Below are 8,844 nucleotides of genomic sequence, written 5' to 3' on the forward strand. Positions count from 1 at the left end.
GCGGTTGCTACAGCGCATGCGCGGGCGCGGTTGCTACTGCGCATGCGCGGGCGCGGTTGCTACTGCGCATGCGCGGGCGCGGTTGCTACTGCGCATGCGCGGGCGCGCGGGCTACTGCGCATGCGCGGGCGCGGTTGCTACTGCGCATGCGCGGGCGCGGTTGCTACTGCGCATGCGCGGGCGCGGTTGCTACTGCGCATGCGCGGGCGCGGTTGCTACTGCGCATGCGCGGGCGCGGTTGCTACTGCGCATGCGCGGGCGCGGTTGCTACTGCGCATGCGCGGGCGCGCGGGCTACTGCGCATGCGCGGGCGCGCGGGCTACTGCGCATGCGCTGGCGCGCGGGCTACTGCGCATGCGCGGGCGCGCGGGCTACTGCGCATGCGCGGGCGCGCGGGCTACTGCGCATGCGCGGGCGCGCGGGCTACTGCGCATGCGCGGGCGCGGTTGCTACTGCGCATGCGCGGGCGCGGTTGCTACTGCGCATGCGCGGGCGCGGTTGCTACTGCGCATGCGCGGGCGCGGTTGCTACTGCGCATGCGCGGGCGCGCGGGCTACTGCGCATGCGCGGGCGCGCGGGCTACTGCGCATGCGCGGGCGCGCGGGCTACTGCGCATGCGCGGGCGCGCGGGCTACTGCGCATGCGCGGGCGCGGTTGCTACTGCGCATGCGCGGGCGCGGTTGCTACTGCGCATGCGCGGGCGCGGTTGCTACTGCGCATGCGCGGGCGCGGTTGCTACTGCGCATGCGCGGGCGCGGTTGCTACTGCGCATGCGCGGGCGCGCGGGCTACTGCGCATGCGCGGGCGCGCGGGCTACTGCGCATGCGCGGGCGCGGTTGCTACTGCGCATGCGCGGGCGCGCGGGCTACTGCGCATGCGCGGGCGCGCGGGCTACTGCGCATGCGCGGGCGCGGTTGCTACTGCGCATGCGCGGGCGCGGTTGCTACTGCGCATGCGCGGGCGCGGTTGCTACTGCGCATGCGCGGGCGCGGTTGCTACTGCGCATGCGCGGGCGCGGTTGCTACTGCGCATGCGCGGGCGCGGTTGCTACTGCGCATGCGCGGGCGCGGTTGCTACTGCGCATGCGCGGGCGCGGTTGCTACTGCGCATGCGCGGGCGCGGTTGCTACTGCGCATGCGCGGGCGCGGTTGCTACTGCGCATGCGCGGGCGCGGTTGCTACTGCGCATGCGCGGGCGCGGTTGCTACTGCGCATGCGCGGGCGCGGTTGCTACTGCGCATGCGCGGGCGCGGTTGCTACTGCGCATGCGCGGGCGCGGTTGCTACTGCGCATGCGCGGGCGCGGTTGCTACTGCGCATGCGCGGGCGCGCGGGCTACTGCGCATGCGCGGGCGCGCGGGCTACTGCGCATGCGCGGGCGCGCGGGCTACTGCGCATGCGCGGGCGCGCGGGCTACTGCGCATGCGCGGGCGCGCGGGCTACTGCGCATGCGCGGGCGCGCGGGCTACTGCGCATGCGCGGGCGCGCGGGCTACTGCGCATGCGCGGGCGCGCGGGCTACTGCGCATGCGCGGGCGCGCGGGCTACTGCGCATGCGCGGGCGCGCGGGCTACTGCGCATGCGCGGGCGCGCGGGCTACTGCGCATGCGCGGGCGCGCGGGCTACTGCGCATGCGCGGGCGCGCGGGCTACTGCGCATGCGCGGGCGCGCGGGCTACTGCGCATGCGCGGGCGCGCGGGCTACTGCGCATGCGCGGGCGCGCGGGCTACTGGGGTTGCTACCCCTGCTGGGATTCAGGGCCTGCCTGGTCACGGGGTGCTTTGATAAGGGCTGGATTTAAATCCCAGATCTGAGAACAGACATGAAAGGTCCCTGGGTTTCTAGGGGGTTGAAAAACTCAAGCTGGATTCGCTGCAGAGCTGAAAAATCAGGGTAAGAGAGAGCAAGGAGTGGCCAGCAGGCCCAGGCTCCTGATCACGCCCCTGGGATCCATGGGATCCATAGGATCCACGGCCTCTGGCACGCTGCTCCAGCACCCTGCAGGGTGACTGACAGCCGGGCAGGGGAAGGAGCCACCAGCAGCTCTGCCATGTGCACCATCATTCACCTTGCACGTGGCCTAAACAGCCACCAAGCACTGATGGACTGACTGAGCCGAAAATATCGGAGAGATCTCAGTTTGCACTCCAAATTCCCTGCAGCCTGTTCCCTTCCTGATCCATCCCTTCAAGCAGCAAGAGTGGAATTCCTTCCATCGTTGCTCTTTCCCTCCTGTTTTCCACTCAACAAGAAAAAGAGCAGCCACGTGAACAGGAGTAAAAGCCCCAAACCCACAAAAAAGCACATTCTCAGCATCACTAATCCCTGCCAAACTGCCAGGAACCTTCCAAAACTACATCCAAGCTTGGAAACAGGGATCCAGTTGTTTGTTTAAGCAGCTATTGATCCAGTCTCTTCCAGCTAATTAAACTATTCACTATTTAAACTCATTAAACTGCTCATCCTGCTCCTGGCAGCCAGAGGCAAAGAAGAAATCGTGTCTAGATTAAATGGTGTTGGTGAATGTGCCCATCCCAGTCCTTGGAGAGGTTGGAATTGCATCCCTGTTCCTCTGCTCTCTTTTCCTTCCTTTTTCCTGCAGTGATTCCCACCCGGATTCCTCAGCTCCAGCTCTCTGAGCAGCCTCAGGGGGAGCATTTCATCCCCTTAGAGCCAACTCCATTTGTTGCATCCTTCATGCCTCAACCACCCCTAAAAGCAGGCAAGTGCTGATGGGCAGTGCAGCTGCTTCCACTTGGGAATGTTTCCAGTGGAACAGGGAGGGAATTCTGAGAAGCTTCCACCCACTGCACGTTATTGCTGGATAAAAGGTGAGGCAGCAAAGGATCAACAAAGGGAGATTTCAGCAAGACAAAGTCCAGACAGAGAGGCTGCAAGTGTGGCTGGGGCTGCTAAACTGGGAAAACTGCAAGGTCAGGCTGTGGGAACATGGATTATACTGAGGTCTGGAACTGGTGTTGGGAAGAGAGGGAGAAGGAGAAGGAGAAGGAGAAGGAGAAGGAGAAGGAGAAGGAGAAGGAGAAGGAGAAGGAGAAGGAGAAGGAGAAGGAGAAGGAGAAGGGCCCGAAGTAACTGCACAGTGAATTTCCTTACCATGAGCCAGGCTCATTCCCTGAGCTGACCAATATCTCCGAGCTCCCCTTCATGGCACAGCCCTGCCAGTAAAGAACAGAAGTTCCTGCTGCTCCCACTGGAATTCTGTAGCGTGCCTGGCATTCCATACGTTCTGCTGCCTGAGAGTTCCTGCAGCCGTCCTCGGGAAGAGCAGTTCACTGCCACAGGAGGAACAAGAGGAAAGCAGCTGCCACTCTCGGGTTCTGTGCCCTGTAAAAAGTAAAAGCAGATAAAGATCAAAGCTCCATAAAGCTGGAACCATCTCCAACCTCGGGACAGCACTTCTGTGGGAAAAGCGTAGATGGGCCATTAGGAAGGAGATCATCATGCAAATGGGCAAGGGGGGGAATTAAATTCTGCTGCTTTCTGATTGAGGCCTGCTTCAATTTGCAGCCTTTATAATATCAGCTTAATGGGACTTTTTGTGCTTTAAAGAGGTTTTTATTAGCTGGGGGTTGTCCCTGCCTGGACTGAGGCACAGCACAATGAGTCTCCTGCCTCCTGAAGCCGTGTCGTTATCCCAGCATCTGAAATTAAAAACCAGCACTCTGGGAAACCTCTCTACTCTGAGGAGAAGTGTGAGGAGCGTTTGGGTCTGTGGAAAGCCTGGAACAGCTCTGAGAGACACCAAACATCCTGTGGATCCCAATAAACAGCAAAACATTCCAGCAGCTCCTTCCAACACCGCCCTTGTAGGGAACTCTGTCACCCCAGTGGGTATTTGTGGGAGTAAGGAAGAAATCCCACTAATGACCTCAGTGTGATCACCTCTGGTTCGTCTGGGGATAAATCTCCTTTATCCTTCTGGGAGAATAAAGGAATCCAATGCTGCCTTAATCCCCAGCTCCTCAGAGTCTGCATTTCCAGAATCCATCTCCTGGCCCAGCATGGGAAGGGTTGTCCAGCGCTGGAACAGCTGCCCAGGGCAGTGGTGGAGTCACCAACCCTGGAAGTGCTCATAAAATACATGGATATGGCACTTGAGTGTTCATAAAATACCTGGGTAAATACATGGGTAAATATAGGAATAAATACATGGGTAAATACATGGATAAACATATGGATAAATATAGGGATAAATATGTAGGGATAAATATGTATGGATAAATACATGGCACTTGAGGTCATGGGTTGGTGTGACCATGGTGGTGGTTGATGTTTGGACTTGATGATGCTAAAGGCCTTTGCCAGCCTCAACAACCCCAGGATTCCATGATTTTCTGCCTTTTTCTCCTGCTCTGGGGCTGAGAAACTCCTTGAGCGGAGCAGCAGTGGGAGCAGGGAGCCACAGGCTGCACATCAGAGCTCTGCAGGCACTTTTAATCCACCTCTCTTCATGTTCATGGAAGATGGCACAGGAAATCTCTCAGCCCGAAAGCATCTCCCCAGCTCTGCACACCCAGGACAAAGCCGAGGTGAATGATCCCCTCCAAGCTCCTTCCAGAGCCATTCCAGCGGCAACCAGAGGCAGCAGTTCCTAGAGAAACGGCTCCTATCCAATTCAGGAGCCTTCCCTTGGGGAGGAGACATCCATTTCCCCTTCTACCTGTCATTCTTCTTCATTCATGGACTCGATAAGGCAGGAAATCTGGCAGGCTTGAAGTAAAAAACGAGCTGTTCACAGCAAAGAGAGCCTCAGCGGGTAAAAAAAAAACAAACCCCAAACTGTTGGAATCAAGATGAAGTTAATAGGAGCAAAAATAAATAGAAACAGACCCTAAATGTAAATGAACATTACATCACCACTGGCATTTCAGCTCCTTTTCAAATACAGAAATAGCAGCAGATTTAACTTGCAGAAAGTTGCTGTGTTCACACAGCCAGAGCTGCTTCAGGGGCACAGCCCTGAACCTTCTGCTCCCCAAAACAACTCAAGACTCGAGAAAGGAGAAACAGGGATCAGGCAGAGGGGGAAAATCCCAACTTCCCGGTCAAAAGAGGTTAAGAGAAATACAATTCCATCCCTTAACCCTGTGGAGATGGGATCTGTTGGCGTTTGCCAGCTCCAGAGGAGTTCACTCCACCTCGGGCAGATCGGAGGTGAAAGCAAATAATGCAACTGCAGCCCCGGAGAAGGCTGGGCTCTTAATTGACAGAGATTCCAGAGAGAGGGAAATAACCTCCAGTACCATTTGGGCAGCAGGTTTCTCTCCCAGCTGCCACCTCAAATCCTCGAGATCCCCGTTGGCCACCCAAAATTCCAGGCACCATTTCCAGCCTGGAAACAAACTCAGAATGCTCTCAGAGTGAGACCTTAAAGCTGGAGCACCTCAGCCCCCACACCTGCTCAATCCCTGCTCTCCCAGGGGCTCAGCCTGGAGAAAAGGAGGCTCCAGAGAGACCTTTTCTCTCTCTGGAATTCCCTGACAGGAGGGGGCAGCTGGGGGGGGGGGGGGGGGGGGGGGCGGGCTCTGCTCCCAGGGAACAGGGACAGAAGTTCTGAGTCATTTCAGGGAGTGAAGAGTTACAGGGCAGGAAACAAAGGCAGCTGAAGAAGATCTGAGACGATTTTCCCTTATTCTTACACACCTCAGACATTCAATTTTGTCCAAGTTTGTGTCTCGAATTTAAACCCAACTCCTTCCCTGTGGGAAGGAGGAGATGATCCCGGCCTGCCATGTGCCAGAGCGAGAGTGACAGAGGGAAGGATGTTACTTGGGGAAGGGTGGCACACTGACATTTCATCGTGGCTGATATGGCAGAGAGACTTCATTTTTTTTAACAGCAAAAGCTTCAATATTTCACAAAATCTGTGTTCCCTGTGATTATTTGTAAAGCATTGTGGATGGGCTTGGCACTTCCCTGACAGAAACACTGGCAGGGCTCTGCCTGGAGGGATCTATAATTGAAGATGGGAAGAGTGGATGGGAGGACAGGGATGCAGCAGAGGGAGATCAGAAAGAGAATTACGAATTCTTTCATTCTTTTCTGGATTTTTTGGGTTCTTTTAATGTGATCCATTTTAAATCCAGGCTTAAGATCTGATTCAACTTCAGATTTTTTTTGCTGCCCAAACTTTCTTCTGTCCCTGGCTGGAGCAGAAAACCAAAATTTCAAAATTCCTCATGAAATAAATAGGAGGGTGGTGTGGGAACAGCCTCACTTTCCCAGGTGGAAACACTTCCCTCCGGGTTTATCATTCTGGGAACAATTCTGGCCCAAAGAAGGGGAAGCACAGAGTGGCACTGCCAGGGTGTGACACGGCCAGGGCACAAGGAGGCCCTGGGTTCTCCTCCAGGTTTGTTTGTGGAAGGTTTGGGGTGGTTTGGGGTGGCTGAAGGGTTTCTGACAGCATTAATTGGGAGTCAATCCCCCTACGGATCCCCATTCCCAGTTCTCCCAGGAAGCTCCTGCAATGGTCTCTAAGGGGTTAATGGAATATCTGCTTTTCCCTGCACGGATGACGGGGCCCAAAGCACTTCCCTGGCCCTGCAGGAGCCCCAGCACTGAAAATCCCCGAGCAACACCTCGGAGCTGCCGCAGGCACCCAGACAGAAGGGGAAGGTGCCCATTCCCTCAGCTCCCGGCTGCCAGATGGGGGAATATTTTGGGCTTTTGGGAAAAGCGTTGGGTTTCCACCTTTTCCCTGCGTGTGAGGAAGCGCCTGGCACCAGGGAATGCTCTGCTGAGCTGGGAGGCCCCGGCATTCCTGGAGAGAAATCTTTAGGATTAGGTGGGGGATTACACCACCTGCTCCCTTTCCCTGTGGCTGGGGGCACCAGGCTGAGGGCACAGCGGGCGGGATGTGCCGGAGACCCAAATCCCACTGGAACCACGGCGTTTTCCATCCCCTTGGGTCCAATTCCGGGCAGGAGCAGCACCTGGAGGACAAAGCTGCGCGGCAGCCGAATGCCGGGTGACAAAACCCCTGAAAAACAGGCTTGAGGAAGTGGCTGGGTGGAAGGGTGAGCTGAGGGAGGTGGTAATTAGAGCACTGGGGGAAGGTGGTAATTAGAGCACTGGGGGAAGGTGGTAATTAGCTCTGCTGCTCACCGTGGCTCAGCCTTCAGCTGTCACTCACCCACGCCTGGAGCCTGTGGAACACGTTTCTGTCCCATCTGCGAGGGAAACGCTTCCCCTTCCCTCTTCCTGCAAAAGCAGAGGAATCCTTGTCCCTGGATGACCAAGGCCGGGCCAGGGGTGGAGACGCCATCCCTGCAAGGCTTCAAAAACCGTGGATGTGGCGCTGGAGGACAGGGGTGGCTGGGGAGCGTGCTGGTGGGGCTGGGTTGAGGGTTGGACTTGGCGATCCCAAAGGTCTTTTCCAGATATTCTCCTGCAAATAGAATGTTTATATAATAAAGCACACAATTTGGAGCTCGTTAAACAGTTATATTTCAGTCAAAACTCTGCACATAATCTCTTCATGAGGGGTTTTGAATTCCACCTCCCCTCTGCAGCAGCGATCCCGTGATTCCAACACGGATCTCCAGTCCCCTTTGGCATTTTCTGATTTCCAGGCAACATCTCATGGCCTCAAAAGCCTTGGTAGACTTAATCAAAACTGGGCTGAGTCTAAAGTGGACTCGAGCACAACGTTCAGGTGCAATGGATGCTGCTGGAATGGGGGCTCTAATGCCAGGTGTCACATCCTCCCAAACTTCCAGCTCCCGGAACTAGAAAGGAGCTTTAATGGATGGAAAAGAAATCCCCAAACCACAACCCCGTGGGAATCAGGGATGCAGGACTCGGCTGTGCTGCCATCACTCCCTCAGGAATAGCCAGGTTTAGCTCATTCTGTCTGCCCAGAGAGGAGGATTTGCCCCTGGATGCCCTGGAATGTTCCAGGCCAGGCTGGACACTGGGGCTGGGAGCAGCCCGGGACAGTGGGAGGTGTCCCTGCCCGTGGCAGTGCTGGCACTGGATGAGCTTGAAGGTCCTTCCAAGCCCAAATGGTTCTGTGAGTCTTAGAGCCCTGAAATTCTCATGACAGAGGTGGAACTGCAAGAGCTTAAGGTCCCTTCCCAAAGAAACCCCATTGCAGGACTCTGCAGCTTCTGGAGCCCTGGGTCCATGGAAATGCAGTTTCAGAGGAGCTCCGAGGAAATGGGTGTTTTGGGGAGAGCAGAGTGGCTGGAACAGAGGAACAGGAACGGTCTCCTCGAGCAAGCCCTTGTGTCTCAGGGAGCGGGATCGGCTCGCTCCTAACGCACCTGGTGACTCCCAGAGCGGGGGATGGAAATGCAGCCCAGGTCCGAAAGAAACCTCTGCGCATCATGCGCGGGCGCGCTGCCCCACTGCGAGCGGCCCCCGCGCGGGCGCGGTTGCTACTGCGCATGCGCGGGCCCGGTGGCTACTGCGCATGCGCGGGCGCGGTTGCTACTGCGCATGCGCGGGCGCGCGGGCTACTGCGCATGCGCGGGCGCGCGGGCTACTGCGCATGCGCGGTTGCTACTGCGCATGCGCGGGCGCGGTTGCTACTGCGCATGCGCGGGCGCGGTTGCTACTGCGCATGCGCTGGCGCGCGGGCTACCGCGCATGCGCGGGCGCGCGGGCTACTGCGCATGCGCGGGCGCGGTTGCTACTGCGCATGCGCGGGCGCGGTTGCTACTGCGCATGCGCGGGCGCGGTTGCTACTGCGCATGCGCGGGCGCGGTTGCTACTGCGCATGCGCGGGCGCGGTTGCTACTGCGCATGCGTGGGCGCGGTTGCTACTGCGCATGCGCGGGCGCGGTTGCTACTGCGCATGCGCGGGTGCGCGGGCTACTGCGC

Source organism: Coloeus monedula, assembly GCF_965178545.1.
Source record: "Coloeus monedula genome assembly, contig: HAP1_SCAFFOLD_122, whole genome shotgun sequence".
NCBI lineage: Eukaryota > Metazoa > Chordata > Aves > Passeriformes > Corvidae > Coloeus > Coloeus monedula.